This window comes from Anastrepha obliqua, chromosome 3 (assembly GCF_027943255.1).
Source record: "Anastrepha obliqua isolate idAnaObli1 chromosome 3, idAnaObli1_1.0, whole genome shotgun sequence".
NCBI classification, from domain to species: Eukaryota; Metazoa; Arthropoda; class Insecta; order Diptera; family Tephritidae; genus Anastrepha; species Anastrepha obliqua.
In genome coordinates this window covers 93,417,049-93,437,373 of record NC_072894.1, presented here as the reverse complement: position 1 = coordinate 93,437,373, position 20,325 = coordinate 93,417,049, and the positions used below count along the sequence as shown (strand labels likewise).

Genomic DNA, 20,325 nt, shown 5'->3' with positions numbered 1-20,325 from the left:
ATGCATTTTTAAGTTTTCGTGCATGTTTTACAATGAGTTGGCGCCTTAAAAGTGTAAATTCCAAATTTTCATTTAAATTTTTTCTTTGCTAAATCACGGATGTAATGTTGCTGCTTCTTGACAATATTTTGGTAGCCATTTAAAATTCTATTAAAAGGTTGTATTAGAATTTGTAATTAATTAATCAATTTGAAAATTATCTGGTTGCAGGGAAAATGCATATCTGTGTGACAAGTGGCAACTAAGCCATTATGCTGAAACAAAATTCCCGTATCTCTAAAACTCATAACAGTTCCAATATTTTTCGAGCCATTTGGTATCTTTATCTTAAGAGGTGCTCTTCGTAAGGCTTCAAGGAAATATTCACCCAGATGCGCAATTCTATTCGTCTTATGTCGCATCGCAGCCTCTGTTCTCTGCAGGGGGCACTACCGCAGTCTGATTGTATATTTACCAGTAAGTTAGTTACACAGAGATATGCAAATGCGTTCCTCACAAGTTATTTCTGTAAAGCTCTGATCTTTTCATCGCCAAACCTAGCCACGCTGAATATAATTTTACACAAGATTTCTCATTTTTCAATCTCTGATTTGTTATTCGGTGGTTATGTCAAAAACCTTCGCCTTGGATTAAGCAACCACCATCGCTAGCCATAAGGGTTTAGTTGCATTGTTTCCATTTTGCGACTTTATATGTGAGTAAGAATTTCCTTGAAGCTGATATATTTTTTTAGTACTTTTCTAGAATTTATGTACATATTTTTTTCAGTAATTTTTTAATTTATTCACTTCTTTTAATACATGATTCCAAGGAGATCATCTGATAGTCGTTTGACTACTTTTATTTTAGATTTTTAAACGTTGAATTTTAAGCGATATTTTTTAAGAAATCTGAAACATTTAACACATATTTATAATAGTAAATAATAGCTGCCTCTGAAGTTTGGTGATTGCTTTGGGAAATGTAATTGCCTACATTTTGCATATTCTTGGCAACATGTTGCTAGTAACATAAGCAGCATGTTTCGAAGTAATACATAGGAGCATCCAGTTGCGTAACCGCATAAAATAATAGATTATGTAACATAATAATACGTAATATTTAATACAAATACATTTTTTAAAGAAAAAAGTTGAAGTTAAAATTTAAAATAAGATTAATACAAAAATAAATAATAAAAAAACAATATATAAACAAATTAATGAATATAAAATGCTCATTGTATTATAAATTATTTGTTGGCACAACTTTTGTAACCAGCTTGATAGCTGTGCTCAAAATTCTCTCGTAGGTTACTTATTCTCAATACATAAGAATTTCGATTTTCGTTAAACTTACCTTGAGGCGCTAAACTTTAAAATATCCTATACAGAAGGAATGGGCTTCCTTATATCTATTAACTTGTAGTTTTAACAGCCAGCTAGGCGGTACTTTAAAAAAAGTTTTTTTTTTAATTTTCTGTATTTTATAATATTAATATTTTTTTTTTAACTTTATGAGATAAAAGTTTTTCTAGTTTTAAAAGTTGTCGCAAAAAACGGCAGTAAGAAGTCTTAATGGCAGTTTGATTTAAAATTATTATTTGTTTTATAATTTTTATTTAATTTTTAATTTTAATTAAGAACACATTCGTGGTAAAAAGGTTCAGTTATATTAGTTTCATATAAACGATTTTCTTCATTTGCATAAATGGACGCAGATATATTTATGTACGTATTTTAATACGAGTTATGTCCATATTTCAGAAAATTACAAAATTTTTCCGCTTTTCTTTTCCACCTTCAAACTGCGTATCACTTTCTTCTGTGACGCGCAATGCTTTATTTTTCGTATACAAAAACAGATTTTGTGAAAGTGTTATACGATACCAGAAACGTAGAAGTTTTACTTTTCTTCAACCTATACTGTCCTCTTTGGTGGACCGCTAACCGCGCGCGCCACAAACAGAATTTCGAAACATAACCGAGCACCAGCAATGACATTCTAAAGTGCAGAAATGCGAAAAGCTGCGAAAGTATCCGCCACACAACGCGACGCAAACACTAATCAACATTTTACGAGACGTAAAGTGCAATGCTGAGTGCAGTATACGGGATATGAGATGAGCATGTCTATCGAAAGTTGAAGGGGTGAAGGAATGATAGCAGTTCCTTGTATGTATACACATATATACACGCGTATGTATAAATATTCAGTATATAACTATTTATTGCCATAAATACATAGGCGTGCACATATACAGGTATTTGTGGGTGTGTATTAGTTTTGAGGGAGAGCGCGTCTGTATGCATTGCAACATATTTGAATTTCAAGGAGATGGAAGCATTTAGTGTTACTAGGCATAATTGTACGCTGAGTAAATACTAACTGCGGGTAAAATAGCAGATCGCAGTTTTGAGGTGATGAGTCGATGAGCTGTCATGTTGTTTGGCAAAAGCTCATAGAGAAGGGACGCATTGGAGGGCGTCTTAACCGGTAGCGTTTAAAAATCAAAACGATGCTTATGACAACACAGATATCTGCTTAATAATATTTGGCTATAAAATGCAAACGCAAATATTTCCTTGTGTCCTTGCTTATGAGAATTATTCTATGATGTAATATATAAGTGCTTCAAACATTCGCGCCCTCGTAGCGATGAGTGTCGGGTGTGCATAGTAGTATAGTGCCTCGATCTTGCTCGTGCACTATCGCAACTAGGAAGTGAAAAATCGAATGAACTCAAAGTAAAATAATCTAATAGTGAAACGGCAGTAAAAGCTACGCCGCATAAAACAAGTAAGGAAGTGCTGAATTCGGTCCGGAGACCACTTTACATTTGCATATTTTATAAAATTTGAGCTGGCTGTTAATTGTAGAATCAAACGAACTCATAGATAATGAAAGTTATAGCCTTTAACGTCAGATGGACGCAAGGAAATTTAGTAGTAATATATAAGAAGTGTACGTGATTTTATCCAGTCCCAATTAAATTTATGTCCGCTCTAAATAAAGTGGGCCGCAATACGGGTACCAAGTTTGGGCGAATAAAATTGAGCCGTGATTCTTCTGTTTTACCTAACCCATTTACAGAAGGTTAGCGAACGCAACTACATAACTATTAATTTACTTTAATTTAGCCGTTATGGAAATACACATATGGACGTGTGTACGGCCCGTTTTAAAAATTTAACTTGCTTCGTACGCCTTTTGTTGAGTTCACCATTTTTACCAAATTTGAGTAATTTTCCTTCATTTAAAGCACTACCCAATCATTCACGAGCACTATTTCTCTTTTTTGAAAATTACCGTTTTATGAGAGATAGGCGTGGTTGTTAACCCATTTCGCTCATTTTCAAAAGCAAGCAAAAGTGTAATACATATGTATGTGTTCCAAGTTTCATTGAAATTTATTAAGTTTTGCCCGATTTTGCGCATGGGTGAACGCAAATGACTAAATCGACATCACTCATCATTCTGAGCATTTTGGTGCATATATCTCGACATCTATCACAATTCCTTTATCCTGTTGCATACAACCGTTAGGTGAACGAAATTTTAATACCCTTGAACAGAAGTTCGCGCGGGTATATAAAATCAGAACAAGAAATATTTACGAAATGCAAGAGAAAAATACTCGAGAAATGAGGAAATGAAATGAAATGCAAAAATAATTGCAAAGACAAATGCAAATGCAAATGCAAATGCAAATAAAAGATTACCAGGTACTCAAAAATGCTCGCTGTATTTCTGACCGACGATCGCCAACAAATTTTAGAATATACTATTTTTAATTGATTTAATTTTGGGAATTTTTGAAATAAAGGAATATTTTTCACAAAAACTCGATAATAATAAATTTTATTCGGCTATTAGTTGAAAGGATTTGCACGTGACTACAATTCGGTAGAGCGCGAGTTGAAAACCTACTGTGACATGAAACACCAAATGATAGAATAAAAAAAAAATTATGTTAAATACAAAAAAATTTAAATATTAAATAAAACAAAAAAATATTAAACAGCAAAAAATCCTAAGAAAATAAAAACAAACATTAAGTAAAATAACTTAAAAAATATATATGAACAAATTTGAACTAAAATAAAATGAAACTAAAAAGAATTTAAAATTAAGTAAAGTACTACTAGACGATAAAAAAATTTCCTTTGATTTAACTTTACATCAGAGCATAAATTAAAATTTTATTCATATGTGCGTTTTATACTTATATGAAAAAATAGGATTGCAATGAAATTTTTTATGTGAGCAAAAAAATATTCTTTATGACATAAATTAAATTACTATGCCGGTTAACAAATTTTGAAGGCAAATTATGCATTATGTTGTTTTGCCGTGGTAATTTGCCAATGCCATACTACCCTATTGAACAGAAATTGACATAATTTGAAGGAGTTAATACTCAGCCCTTTTGAATAATTCTGAGTGCAAAAGTAAAATGTAAAAAATTTAAAGTTTTGGAAAGTTGTTTACGTTTTCCTGTTGCACAAGTATTTTATCATCTGGCCACCCTTCCAATTGCAATTAGCTTATTATTGCATTGTTCATCCGCATTCGGCGCTAAGACCGGCAGCGCATAAAATCTATTATGCAAAGCGTACTAAAACATTTGCGTTCATATGTACATATACACATACACACATATACATTTATAAGTTATAAGTGCGCATATGCTTGCTTGTTTGTAATCATTGTACGCCAGCCGGTAAAAAGCGCTTCGCATCTAATCGCAAAATTGCATTTGAAGGACATTCGCTAACGCCGCCGACACGAATGCACTCGTATATGTGTATGTTCTACTTAAGTATGCACGGATGTGTATACATACAAACATGTGACCGACAGATAGAGCAAAAGCAGATGCTAATAAAAAGAAGTGTTGATGTTGGCGGGGGTCAGACAGCCAGCAGTGTAAGGGATGGAGCGGTAAATATTTGTTTTTGCTCATAGCCGAAGCTTTTGCTGCCGTGATACGGAAAACTTTTTCGCTATTGGCAGCGTTTACAAAATTGAGAAAGAGATACGATTGCCAAGTTGTATGGCGGCAGAGGCGAAATATTACTAAATACATTACAAAAAACCCAAAACACAAAACAAAGTGCACAACTCAATTAAGCGTAGCGCAAGAAAATACTGTAGTTCGCTGACATACAAATTACAAGAATATGCACATACATACACAACCAAACGCTTCTGCCTATCAATGCGTAAGAGTTTTTTGTATGTATGAGTGAAATGCATATTTATTTCTCATATCTTCTATTCCCGCATTTGTTGTTTGTTTATTGGGTACTATATTTGTGCCGACATTCAACTTGAACTGCAAAGCGATGTAGCTCGATGTCGGTCATGCGCTGCATGCCACTATAGAAAATATGTGTGTCCGAGTATATTTTTTTCTAGTTTGTATTTTTTTTCTTAAATTCGCAGTTGCATTAATTGTTGCGTCGCGCCACAATTAGCAAATCTATTTAGTTTTTTTCAATTCAGACATTTGTGTTTTCGAACTATTTGTACAATCAAATAAAACCGCTTTCACATTTTCAATACCTCGTGCAGCAAGTGCATATAACATAATCAAGCTGCAGTACATAAAGTATGTAAGTATGTATATATATATATATATATATATTCCCTGTTTTTTGATTTTTTTCGCCGACCTTCAACCCTTCCGTCTTGCCACTTTACTTGCTTTACTTTATTGCAAATATGAGTACTTTTTCGATTGTATTTTCTGTGAGTTTTTGTATGAGCTATGTTGAAACTGTTACCTTATTGTTTATTTTGCTTTTGGGGGTCATTTTGTAAATATTATTTTCACGAAGTTCAGTTCAAGACCGAATAAGTTGAAATAGAATGCATAATTTTATTTATTTCGGTCTAAAGTTATCTTCAGGATAACGGAACAGGATACGGCAATGCGGGTTGAAATTTTAGTTATTTTTTATGTATCGTTAAAACCAAAATTCCACCTTATCATCACATTTAAAAAGGTTCAAATGTCCAATTATTTTGGAACAATATTTAAAAAAATTAGAAAATTTTTAAAAGGGTGGTATATACCAAGTAGTTACTTTCTTTCTGTTCTAAAATCACAAATTGAGGGAGGAGCTTGGCCAAAAACCTAATCAAGATGTAAATATATGCAATATATGTGCACGTAAAGAGTTGTTGATTAAAAAAAATTTTGAAAATTACTTATTTTAACGATGCTATTTGAATTGGTTCTTTACGGAAAGAAATTGAAAAAAAATTCTCCGTTTTATTCTTAAATTCTTCGCATTTTAACGCCATACGGCTTCAATAGTCATTTACATATACCAAGGATTTAAAATAAGAGTTTTTCTTTTTCGCTTTTATAAAAAGTTTTTCTTAATAACATCCATTTGCTTAATATTTTATTATTTGTTTTCAACTATATTTTTTTATTTTTGTTTTTATTTTAACATATGTGGTAACCGTTTTAAAAAATTTCTGCATCAGAATGTTTTTGAAGACTTTTCATTTAATAAATGATGTCAATTCTTTGTTTATTTAATATTTTTTTTTACGACGGGCTTTTGGATAGTTGCTAACTCTTCAAAAAAATGTTGTAATACAACTTTTCCTTCATATGCATCGCTCTTATATTGCAAACAGATTTTCTTTTGAATGTATTTGTGCGCTTGTATTCATTTAGCGCTTCATAACTGCATTACAATTTCAAATTACTGAACTTTCATTATCAGTTCAAGGCCAGACAGGTTCCCATGCATGAAAGCTGTAACTATTTGCATAGTGTTATATACAAATATAAAAAATGCAAACAATTATCAGGGGATATTCCACATTTTAGTTATTCTAAGAAAAGGCAAATGCCATATTTGTAATTAAAATTGCAAAGAAAAATTAGAGATATAAAAAATATGCAAAGTAAATTTGTGCGAACCAAGATAATTACAATCGATGCGAAATACGTTCCTCTGCCAACTATGATACAAAAACAAAGGCGAAGCATAGAATATTAAAGTTTAGAGATATTTGTTAATACTAATATTCATATTCACGATATCTAATAATTTATTGTAAGTATAATTGAGAAGTCTGTAAAACGATGTCACTGTGCGTGATGTGACATTCGCTAATGTCAATGCTAATGCTGATACCTTTTAATACAAATGAATACACATGCCTACAATATAGTGTAATGAAAGAGGGTGAATATGTACATAAGTACAGGGCGTTCCAATACAATCGGTAATGCTTATTTGTATTTTCATTGGACTAAAAGCTGAGAGCATGGAGGTTGTATGGGTATAAATGGCCGCTTCGAGACTTTTCTTCCTTTCGACGGAGCTCCACATTTGGGCACAGAAGGGACATTGTCTAAGTATATAGTATATTAACATAATCTTTCAATTGTTGATAATTATTAATGGGTATTGGCATTTGCAATACTCTCACAATCCAGCTTTAATATTCACTCATACTATTTGCCAAACATTACTGCACGAATGTCAGAGTACTGTTAATGGAGCACCCAGTATGTGTTTCGCTTATCGCCGCTTATCAGTATCTGCTACAATTGAGCGATACTCAAGTGTGCAATATTAACTCAAGTATCTGCACTAGCATATTTATGTACACTTGTATGTATCTATGTGAATACAATGTATATTACACAATTATGTAGCCACGCAATCAAATTTAGAAAACAGCACACATTTGATCAACCGTAACTGCAATTGACTGGGTAGGTATGTATGTATGTAAATAAATACAAGTACACACTTTTATGAGGAGTGCATGTGGTATGAGGAAGCGACTGTGTGTTGAGTATCTTATCAGCTATTTAACCAAGTAGAAAAAACACAAAAAAAAATATTTCATTTTTATAGCTTTTAGTTATGCATACTTATACATATGTATCTATTTATTTTCTATTCACATATTTTTTTTTTTTTTATGATAGAGGAAATTTTAAATTTCATACTTTAAATAATTACAATCAAGCAGCCGTATACTTATATTTATCATGTATTTTATGATAAATTGTCTAGTAAAACTTAATTTCTTAATTTGAAGTTACTTCAAATGGCGTGGCATATGCAAAGAAATATTTAGAATTGAAATTTCTGAAGTATTAATTTGTTTTGTTTGAATTTTGTATGAGTAATATTCATTTAAAGTTTATTCTTAAGCTAAAGTTCATTTATAAATAATTTGTAGTTTTACTCTTCTATTCTCACCCGATTATATATTTTGAAAACGCATTTGGATTGCAAAGTTGCTTAAAAATTATGACTTTTCAGCACTAAAGATGAATATAAATATTGCCCATAACCACAGATTTGTTAACTGTCTGAAGCCTTATAAAGGCAAGATCTGATTAGTTCGATCTAATCGTTTCGGTTGTTACATCTTTTAAATATTTTAGAAAATTCACGATAGGTGAAAACCCAATGCGAGATGAGTTTTGTTCCTGCTTGGTGGTGTATCTAAGTGCTCATATGCCGGTCAGATGTGACGATTTCGAAATTTTCTGCTTCGAAATCGTATTAGGCCCTTAAATAGTTAAGTGTTTTGGCCGCCTGCAGTGATAAAGAAGAATACATCGCATTTTCTTTTCTTCGCATTGTTCCATCGTTTGCCGTCACCAATATGCAAAGGTCCAGAAATCTTCTGCAGAATCTTTCTCTCAAATACTCCAAGGGACGGCTCATCGGATGTTGTCATCGTCCAAGCTTCTGCGCCATACGTTAGGACGTGGCATGATGAGAGCCTTGAATGAGTGTTAGTTTTGTTCATTGAGAGAGGACTTTACTATTCAATTGCCTACTTAGTCCAAAGCAGCACTTGATGGTAAGAAAGATTCCACGTTGACTTTCAAGGTTGACATTGTTATCGGTGTTAATGCTGGTTCATAAATAAATGAAGCCTGTTACAACCTCGAAATGATAACTGCCAACAGTAACGTGGGTACCCAATGTTTGCTTGGTGATAAAATGTTATTTAAAAATAAAACTTAATGATTAATTTTGTGCCACCTTGAACATGTACCTTGTCGGACAAAACATTTTAAATAAGTATTAAAATTAACTTATTATTACCTTACATCGAATTGTCAAACAATCGTCAACGACATTTGGCTCACCTACAAAGACTAAAATCGGACCTGTGCTCCAACTAGGAGGATCTCATATTGTGTACCATATAACTTTAGGCAATTAGTGAACAAAAATTAAACAAATGCCTTTAATTTTCAGTAATTATTCTAATTTTATTAATTACCCTTCATAATCGAATACGATGTGAATTATCATCACAAGCTTTTATTACAAATTTGAAACAAACAAGCCAAAGTGCCAAAAATTGCGTGATAAAACATATTAGACAGGTCACACTTCGTCATAATACGTGACGAAAATGCCGTTAATCGTAAAAGTTGCGACGTATTTAATTTTTTTAATATTTTCTTAAAAGTCTAGTAAAAAAGTGGTTATGGCATAATTATTAGGTTGATCTGGCTGAAAACCATCACATGGACCTATTGGTCCCAAGTGGTACCAGATGGAGCTAGACCTGTACATTTGCCTGTAATAGACATCTTGCAATAAGTCTGCATCTTTTGCGAATCTAAGTAAACTCTGAAGCTCTAACCCCGGGTACATTCCAAATTCTCATATTGTGAAGCTCCTAAGCATTTCATTCGTTTTCTAGCTAAAGCAGAGCTCGAATTTCGAAGGTGTTCAAAATTTTCCATTTCTTCCAGTTCATTGAAAAATCTGCAGCTATTATTGTTTGTAATTCTTATTTTGTAAGCGAGTGCCGCAAGCAAATTATGGCCTGTCAGTATACCTACGATATTTCTACTTTCTTTTCTTGGGAGAGCTAGTACGAATATGGCATATTTATTTGCATTATATTCACACATGATTTTCGTGGGTTATTATTAATGATTACAAGAAAGACATTAGTAAAAAGTTTTCATAAAAGGCATTCATTATCGAGGAAGGCATTCTATGGCTACAACACGACAAGACGACTAAAGACGCTTATAGAATTAAAGAAGCATTCTGATAAATTGGCGCCAAATATAGTTAAACTAGCAAACTTAAAAGTATAAATAGCAAAACGGATCGATTTATGTCCCAAAAAATTCTTGAAAGTGCAATGCTTTCCATTGAAGACGGAGTTTGCAACTCTGATGGTCGTTACAACATGATAACGGCCCAAAACACACCTCGCAACTCGTAAAAAGTTGGATTACAACTGTAAAAATGTATGTCCTTAAATGCAGGTCATTTACCAGACCTTAATCTAGTAAAAGATTTCTCGAAAATAATAGAGAGGAGGAAAAAGGGCGATGGTGTCAGTGTGGACAGAAATAAGTTAATTGAAACTGCTTAAGTATTCGTCCAGAAATCATTAACAACCTTACATCTCCTATGCATCTATACTTCTATGGAGAAGCGGTTATCCCATTAAGAATAGTTATTATGCTACAAAATATGAAATTATAATATGGAAATTTCTCCAATATTTTCTGCCGCAATGAAAATTTAAAGAGTGCATTTTTTCGAATCTAACGTCACGGAGTGAAATAAGTGCTGCTTTATTTTTAATTTTATTATATTCAGAATAATATTGATTAGAGCAAGAGATGATAGTGTCCATAATAGGTACCGGCTCAATATGTTTTGTCCGACACTGCATGTGTCATCTCATGTACAATCACACAATCAATATCATAAGTAACTTTAGTCATTTATTTTTTCAGTGTTATATACCTACAATGGGAATGTGCGCAGTATAAAATCTTAAAAAAAAGTACATTAGGATAATCAAATGAATTTATCTCATTGTCTTCTAATTTATGCACTTGCTTTCACTAAAACTTTTTGCTGTTAAATTCTGCCAAGTTGCTGGTGACTAGTTGCAGAAAAATACACTAATAATATATAATATTTGAAAATCTGTGCATTTCATACTTTTTGAAAATGGCAGTGCAAGTGCAAGTGCTAGCACACACCTACTACGTAGCAGACAAATTGAAACTATAAAAATGTGCTACTCAAGGAATTATATACATATGTACATATGTATGAAGCATTTATATACGCACATCTATGTTAGTGCATATTCTAAATGAGACTATTTGCATTTTGCAAGTGTACTTGCACTGTTTTTTTTTTGTTCAATATACTTACTTTGCATTGGGAATGGCTAGCAGGCGGTTTATTTCGTTTGACCGACTGACCGACTGGCAGCTAATAAATTGACAAACAAGCAGAGGCACAAAATATTCTGCTCTAAATGCATATGGATCTACATGCAACATATGCATATATATATGGATGTATTCGACGCTGCTATGAAGCTGAGTTATTCCACATGCAGTATTCTTTTATTTCTGCTACCGATTCATGATATTTATTGTTGTCATCCAATTTGCCAGCAACCACAACGCAAGTGCGACAATAACCGCAAGAGCAGTATATGTACGTATTTAGGAAAAGCATCAATTGTTATTTGTGGTACATATGTACTCGTACACAAACACACTGACATGCTTGCATGCTCGCATACATACGAATGCGCTCGTATGCTCGCCTAGTCACTCATCTTCTCACTTTTCGTCTTTGATGACTTGTTGATTACAGTTGCAGTTTGTTTTGTTGTTTTGTCGTTTTCTTTCTATTTTGCCTATGGTAATTTTCATGCGAATCACTGCTGTTGCTGTTATTGTTGTGTTTGGCGCGCAATGTGCGTTTTATTGCAACCAGGAAGCATTCTAGCGCGCGAATGCAAATAATTAATTGAAATAAAAATTTTATAACTAGCAAAATGTGAGGAGATGATGATGGGGCTGGGGGTTGCGGCACACTTTATATAAATTATGTATTTGTGTGTGTAAATATTTTGAATTAACTAGAATTTCACAAATAACTAGGAACACACTTGCTGCATTTTTGAGTATGCAAATACATAGTACATACCCTTGTGCGTTCACTTGTTTCGCAGATGATGTGCGAGTGCGAATGCTGGTGCCAGCAGAAAACTAACATTGAAATTGATTATAAATTGAATAAAATGTGCACATATGTTCAGTTTTTATGTATGCAATTATACTTACATTACAATTTAATGGGCTGATGTGCTTACGGCTACGTGAGTAGTTGCGGTTATAAATAAATGATTGCTGTAGACTTTAACTTTCTTCACAGCTTACCTAAAAGAACGTCGATAAGAAAAAAGACGGAATATTTATTCAAGTTTTTGATTTGTATAAATTAGGATTATATATATATCTATATATATATATATAATGTATTGTACATAAATAATAAAGCAATAGATGTATATATAGTATATAGAAAAATCGGATGTAAAAAATATATGCGTAAGTTAGAAAATTCGTAAATTAATAAAATCTGCAGAAAGAAAGTCTCCATTTTCCAAGATTGTGAATTTATGGGCATATAATTTTTATAATATAACCGGAGGCATAGTCTTCTTTTAGAAATAAAGTTGGAAAATAAACATTTAGTTGCATTCTTCAGCGCCACAATGATGAAGGTGAAAAACAGAAGCAGGGGCTGTCTATGAACACAAAACAGCATTAAATCCAACAGTAAAGTATGGAGTCAGAATATCTTGTGCGCTCGTCGCACATGAACTGAAGATTTACCCAGAAATCTTAATCGGCTAAGAGGTACTAACTGTGTCCATTTCATGGTAAAATTATAGCGAAAACGCGTTGAGAACTTTTTGTTTTATCTAATCAATTTTTATTTTACCTATGGATCTATTTTCCATTCGGAACAGTACGAATTGAATTTCATGATGATGAATACTTCAATGCCACCAAAGAACACATGATTTATTGCATGGGATGATATAATTATGTGCCCAAAATGGTGGAAATGAGATTCGTCGGAAAGGACGACTTTTTTGGTTGATTTGATTTTCTTTCAGTTTCCAACTACTTTGTAAGTAAATTTTTAATAGTTATTTCCCAAATTCCTTTAAGCGTAAATCGACCCATTTCGCAAGCCTCAGATATTAACCTAATTTCCAGCCTTCATACCAAAGTATTTTAGTAGTACCGTGGCATTGAGTAATCAAGTTTCAAACATTAGATGACTCACGCTGTATATTGTTAAATTTCGGAAAATCTAAAAGTTATAAATAGATGACTATGCCTGCCCGAGTATATTCTTTCTATTAGCAGGCGCTTCTCGGCAAGCAGCAACATCTGGCGTTCAGAGGCGTCGTAAAACTTTGGTTCCCCTTCCATTAGTAGAAACCCAGCAAGACGTACCGTACAAACATGAGCTCAGCCAAACACTCAGTAAAGGGTGTAAGCGACAATTATAGATATAAGTACATGTATATTTGCTTGCCTTAGAGTTATTAGAATTAATGAATCTTCCCCTTTCAATCAATAAATTCATAAGTTTTGGTTAGTTGATGTTTTTTTTTCGTCCCAATTCAACATGGTTTTTAATAGAATTTCTAGAAAAATATTTGGTAAGTAGTTTTATAGTTTATTAAATGTGTTTAGGCACCTTTGAAGTTGCCAAAAAAGCTCTTTTTTATAATTTTGTTCCTGACGGTTTAGCATCCTTTTCCCATGAGAGTATAGTGAATGCACGTCAGTGGACTTAGTTTAAATACCTTTGCAATTTGCATTCTATTATGTCCTGTATAAATATTAATTGATAGCATAACTAGGAATGAATTAAAAAAACTAGTTGAAGAACAGGAAGCTTTTACTTTCAAGGTGGCAATGGCTTCTTCAGTTGAGTAAATAAAAATCTCCATAGTTCCAATTTTATTAAGTGGAGGTAGTAATGTAGTAAACAAAAAACAAAAATAATTGAAAATAATTTCTACCACGTATTTATGGCTGTCAAGATATTCATTACGTTTTCCTTAGCTAAATGCAGTTGAAAGTATTCACTTGGGCAAAGAGTGTTCCATTAGGTTGCCTGATTTGAAATTTGAAAAAGTACAGTGCAGATGATGGTATGGAGCACACACATCGGTATATGGTCGCTTATGTGAAACCTTCGCTGACCTTACCAATCGCACGTCAAATCAGCAGTTCGGGCTTTGTTTTTGAATTTTTAATATATAGTTTGCCTTTCTAAAAACGGAGGTTAATAACATGATCTAACTAACTAACTCGCCTCCAAGAGTAGTCACTGTTGGTGGATTTGTACAATATGCTTTCATATAATCACTATTAATGGCTCAACAACCCATAAATTAAAAGTTCACTACATTTTGGTATCACTTCAAAATAATATTTAATATTATAAAACTAAAATACATCCATAAAACTTAAATAATATTAAATATAAAAATTGGTAGGGTATTCTTGTTTTCAATTAAATTTCATACTTAATTAGACACCCCTTAGCTATGCATATATATTAAGCTTGCATGCACATTGTTATAACTCTACACAGCCACAGACACATACATACGCACACACTAGCTCAAAAGGGTATACAGCATTGCACATCACCTGTCACCCGCTCGCCAACAGACACACATGCACATTTTTGTGTTTTGTTTTCAATACAAACAATAGAAAAAAATCAAATACAAAAAGGCACTTTGTGTGGCGTTTATTGCATTTGGCCTTGACGGTTCGTTATCAATTTCGCATATTTACAAACGTTGGAAGCGGTAGCGTCAGCAAAGACGACTATCGTCTGTAGTCTGGCGAATGCATTGTTGTAACAAGCACACAGTTTGTACGTGTACGTGTGTGTAGATGTAGATAAAAAACATTTGTAAGTGAGTGTGGAAAAGTGGGAGAGGCAGTCAAATGAAACATGGCAAGTGAGCAAATTTATTTTGAATATATTTAAATTACTTGCATGCTGCTAAGGGAACTCGGGAAAGCTTCTTAGTGGCTATGAATGTAAAAAAGGTAAATTTTGAAATATTGTGAAGTTTTGTAAAATAATAGGAAGTTGCGTTGATTTTTAAAACTTCATTTTACATGCATATTCCATAACTTCTTGTCTAAATTAAAGTGTCTGAGTTGTCTGAGTTAAAGTGTGGAACTCATTACCCGACACTGTGAAGGCTGGACTTAACAGATTTAACTTCAGGGCACAAGTCTATAATTACTTTAAAAGTGTTTGATTGCATTAAATTAGGGCATTAAATTTCTCTCTACATTCTCTAATTACTACTTTTGTTCTTTCTTTTCTAAATCCTTATTTTCTTTTCCTATTGCTTCTTTTCTTTTTATTATTATAGTTAAGTTAAATATATTGGATTGATTCGTAAATGAACTGATGTAAAATTTAGATTAAGAAACTTGTATGTTAAAAATATTCCCGTTGTTTATAATATTGTTGAAGTAGTATTAAAAGACCTTAGTCTTACTATGTACTATTTATATAAACAAATAAAATAAATAAATAAATAAATAAATCAATAAATAAATAAATAAATTCCAAACTTCATATAAATTTTCCGGATGTTTGCTTGTTCTTGCGCACTTTTGATACAACAAGGTGCGGTAATTTTTATAAGTGCTTCATAATTCATCATAAAGCTTACTATATTCATTTAATACCGCTATGAATAGTCGAACATATCTAGATTTTAATCAATGTAAATGTAATATCGAAATTTCATAAAGTTTTAGTACATTTTCGGCTAATTTTGTTTCTAAATATTCCACCTCAGCTGTGTCCTCAATATATACAGGAATACAAATGGGCACATCTATGTAAATAAAATTGCATCTATGTATACATATATATATTATATATATTAAATATATGGTAAATGTACATAAGTACATTGGGAAATTTGCATGTATGCAACAAAGTGTATGATTGCTGACAGCTCAAGGTTGCGCGACGGCTGTTGGATATTTTAATTGATGGTTAGAGTTTGCTTTTGCTTTTGCTATTTTTTTCTCGTTTTTTGAAGCTTTGACGTCTCTTTATACCTGTTGCGTTTATTTAATTTTTTTATTTACAAAGCTTCCACTTATATGGAAAGTACACTTATATATGTGTATAAGTAACAAATACTACTTACGTAAACCGTTTAGGCGTTTTTTGTCTGACTTCGATTTGTTAAATCTGTTTTTAACAATTATTTTATTTTAGCTGCAGTGAAAAATAACAAACAAATTTGCGATGTGGTAAGTCAGAAAAAACCAGAAGTAACATTTTTGACAGCAGAATAAACGAAAGTATTTTAATTTTTTTTGTTACTCCATTTATATTCATAATTCCGTTTTTTATCTTTTTATAATACTTTTGCTGATGTGTGCAAAAAATGTGAATTTATACTAATTGCTACTACTTTTTGTCACAATACATTAGAGAAGTGTTATGAACATATAAAAATAATAGCTACAAGAAAAAAATCAGTGTTTTTTTATGCTAAGCTTAGATATTTCGCACTAATTACATCAGCAGGAAAGTGAAAGCAAAAATAATGTAAGCATTTGGAGAGTTTTTAGTTCAAATGAGTTTATATTTATAATTAAAAATATATTATTTTCCAGGTAACAACATTCGTATTCGCATTCGCATTCGCATTTTCTTTACTTGAGTTATGTGGTGTGCTATGCTATGCGTTAATAAAAGTTATCGAAAAAAAATTGCATATGCATGAGAAACTATAGATTTTATATACTAAATTGCATACTGAATTTTTCATTCTCTCATCAAATAAACTTTGCAGCATCATCTCAACTATGTAGCATCCAGCTTAATTTGGCTAAGCTCCTTCTATAAATAGTTTTATATGTTTATACACACTCAATATGGATTGTGAGCTAAAAAATAAAAAAAAGCTATGAAAAATGTAACTTTTTATAGTTTTTTGTTGTTCAAAATTTGTCGTTCAATGCTTATGGCTAATATATTTTTTACTTGTTTTCTATTGACTTCTTCTTTGGTATAAACTCAAGCACGCATAGTTAATTTTTTTGTTCAGTTTATTCAATACCGTGTTATTTAGTCGAAAAACTGCAAACAAGTTTAACACATTTAAATATAACATTTTAAATTAAAAATAATTTTGAAAATTCTTATCATAAAGCTGAGTAGACAATCATATCAAGGCATCACACCACTATATACATAGGTACATAATATGATTGATGTTCTATTGCTTTCTTGTAGCAAAAAAAAAAATGATTTTCGGAAGATTCCAACATATGCAGAGTGATGCCCATATCAAGGGCAATACTTGCTGTTGTCAGCGTTTCCTACCGCGAATTTTTGCCTCTAAGACTTATTTATGGTTAGGGAAGATATAGCTAAGATGAAGCAAATTTGACAATAAATACGATTTTCAGAAATCTGGTATCTCGTCCCAGTGTCAATTACCGAATCAATAGTTAGCCAAGACATTTCTTTTCTACATATCTTTGGCAGGAATCTTATGCCATATTGGAATCATTAACTTTGAACAATGATCTTGTTTCTCATATTGAACTTAGAAGGCAACACCGATAAACTTAAACTTAAATATTCTGCTAGATGGTAGTTAGTTGATATTGTATATTGCGTTGAGCACGTGTTCATTTTCATATTTTTGTATATATTATATATTTTGTTTTGATGCCAATATTGTAGTATATTAGTCCCATTCTGTCAAAAATCACCGATTTCAGTGCTTTCAGAATCATTTTCTTACGTATATCAACGATACTTTTTGAGGTATTAAAATATGATATAGGCTATGAAACGAAGGATTATTATAGCTTTGTAGTTATAAGTCAATGAATTTTCAAAATTAACTCAATACTTCCGGAGACTACCCGGATAATACAAGCAAAACAATGTTACCTCTTTGTATAGTTAGCAGTATAGATTTTGTCACATTATATTACATACTATATATACGCATTCTTATACTTCACCCCATCCCTTCCTATGCTTTGTGCTTTGTTGTGCGGCTGTATCACACCCTCCAAAACACTTGCACTAGCCCATTAGGCGGTGTTATTCACTGCAACACTTTTACTGTTATTCACCTACCTCTCGCACACATACATCTATACATTCACTATTATTGACACACTCTCTCAACCCTGCTCATATATCAATGCATGTGTGTGCGTATGCTCGTTTGTACTCAATGGCCAAGTGCATTGTTGGCGTTTGCGGTTTCAGTGCACTTTAACCTTGAAAATTACTTTTTCACAATGTGTATTTTTCTTTTTGCGCTTCTTTAACATATGAGAGCATACGAACAGCGGTGGCACATGCGCAGGTCCAAAGTAGCCCAATACTTGTGGAGAGCGTGACGAAAGTCAGATGCAAAGAAAGAGGCTATTTGACATCGAAAGAGTATTCGTGGCTAAACGATGCTACTTGAAGCTGGCGTAGTATGAATATTGTTGTACAATACATACGTGCATGCTGCTAGCACGTTATCCTTCGCTGCAAATTGTCTGCAGAAATACTACGGAGCGTATGAGTAACCTCTAAAAGGTGCATTGCGCTGCATACGCATACATACGTATTGCGTATGAGTAGATACGTTTGTATGTAAGATATGTGAAAAGAGAGTGTTTACAGAGCACAAAGCAGAAGGTATTGATGAGTATCCTGAGGACTATTCTTGTTTCAAAGGTAAAGATATAATAAGTTCGAGTTGACTGTATGGTTCCACTATATGACTTTGGCGTCAACGATGAAAAATGTCTTCGTCATCAAAGTTAAGGGTTGCAAAATGAACTTCACTTATTGTTGCTAATGATGGCATAAGTTATGTCAATGCCCTTCTCGAATGTGCATTGCACATATGCATGAATTTGTATACAATGTGTACATGTGTACAGTGTTTATGTGTTGGTCAGAAAAACTTTCGCTTGCGGTTTTTGGTTGTGACAGTGAATTTGTTTAGTGCAATTGACTGAATTTACATATGTGTATGTATGTATCTACCTGTTTATGTATATGCGACAAATATTTATGCTAATCCACGCACTAAGCGGTTATGAGTAGGGTCATAAATAACATATGGAACACATACATCTGCACATAGATATATATTTTTTGCAATTAAAAAATCAAAAATATACATATGTATGTGTCTGCAGGCGGCCACCGTAGCCGAATGGGTTGGTGCATGACTACCATTTGGAATCCAGAGAGAACGTAGGTTCGAATCTTGGTGAAACACCAAAATGAAGAAAATGTTTTTTCTAATAACGGTCTCCCCTCGACAGGCAATGGCAAACCTCCGAGTGTATTTCTGCCATGAAAAAGCTTTTCATAAAAAATATCTGCCGTTAGGAGTCAGATTGGAACTTTATGGAGGCACCCCATTTATGGAACAACATCAAGACGCATGCCACAAAAAGGAGGAGGAACTCCTCGCGTTTCAAAGTGCAAGATTTCTTGTACCTTGCCATCAATTTGCTAGATCTCTTGGATAAAAATATTGTACTTATTTTCACGACCGTAATTACGGCCGACCTGAGCCGGCTTAAGAAATAATGCAGTTATGTATAAGTACTGTTATATAATAGTAACAAAATCATTTATTTGTCTCTCTAACCAAAAAGTTATTTTTGACATTTGGCTTCCGTACGCAACGAGTTTGCACATATATATATATAGTTATATATAGATAAGAATAAATGATATATAAGTATAGATATAAGACTAAGTATCCCGTTGCAGCCAAACTTCGTCAAATAATCTTTGGTTACAAGTGACCCTAAAAGTTGATATTTACTTACCCTCACTCTAAGATTATTTTAAATGAAATTTTCTATTAATCGTACGAAGTATGTATGTAGGTATTATTATTCATAACTTGGCATCGAAAAAGAAAACAAAGATACTAATTCTGGATTTTATGGTGTTCAGTGGTTACAATTGCTATTGCCTTTTATGGTGCTACCTGTTTTAGTATTCAGAGTGATGTCTAGTTTATAGAAACGATATTTATTTTAATCAAGTATAAAATGCAATTAAACTCTAATCATATAACGAAATCAATTGTCTGTCAAAACGAATAAATGAAGATTATTTTGCATTATCCGAAATCCAAATTGTGAAATACACACTGATGGGAAACCATGAAAATTCATAACGTGAATTCTGGTTCTTTTCAGTTTTGTTATCAACAAACGAGTATTACATTGTGCGATTCTATTATCAGCAGCGTGTGCACCATCAGCTATGCACATAAATACATTCGCTTACGTATGGAATTGTAAAAAAGTGCAACTAATAGAAATTTGTAGTTAAAAGCTTTGTTAGTGCGCTTTTTAAACCCTTTGTTGTTTTACTCATTTCTAGTTTTATGATTTGTGTATTCTCCTGCCCTTATCTTGTG

At 32.6% G+C, this 20,325-nt stretch overlaps 1 protein-coding gene across 2 annotated transcripts in view; it reads right to left on the bottom strand.

The window, feature by feature from the left end:
* LOC129240592 (zinc finger protein rotund) overlaps nt 1-20,325 on the bottom strand; it is a 74,763-nt gene that overhangs the window by 21,325 nt on the left and 33,113 nt on the right. Inside the window, exon 1 of one of the 2 annotated variants that reach the window (XM_054876494.1) lies at nt 1,339-1,425. The exons of the other annotated variant lie outside the window; for it this stretch is intronic. The gene's annotated coding sequence lies outside the window, so the exon portion shown is untranslated. Of the gene's footprint in view, nt 1-1,338; nt 1,426-20,325 lie in introns of those variants that run through there. 2 annotated transcript variants of the gene reach the window in all.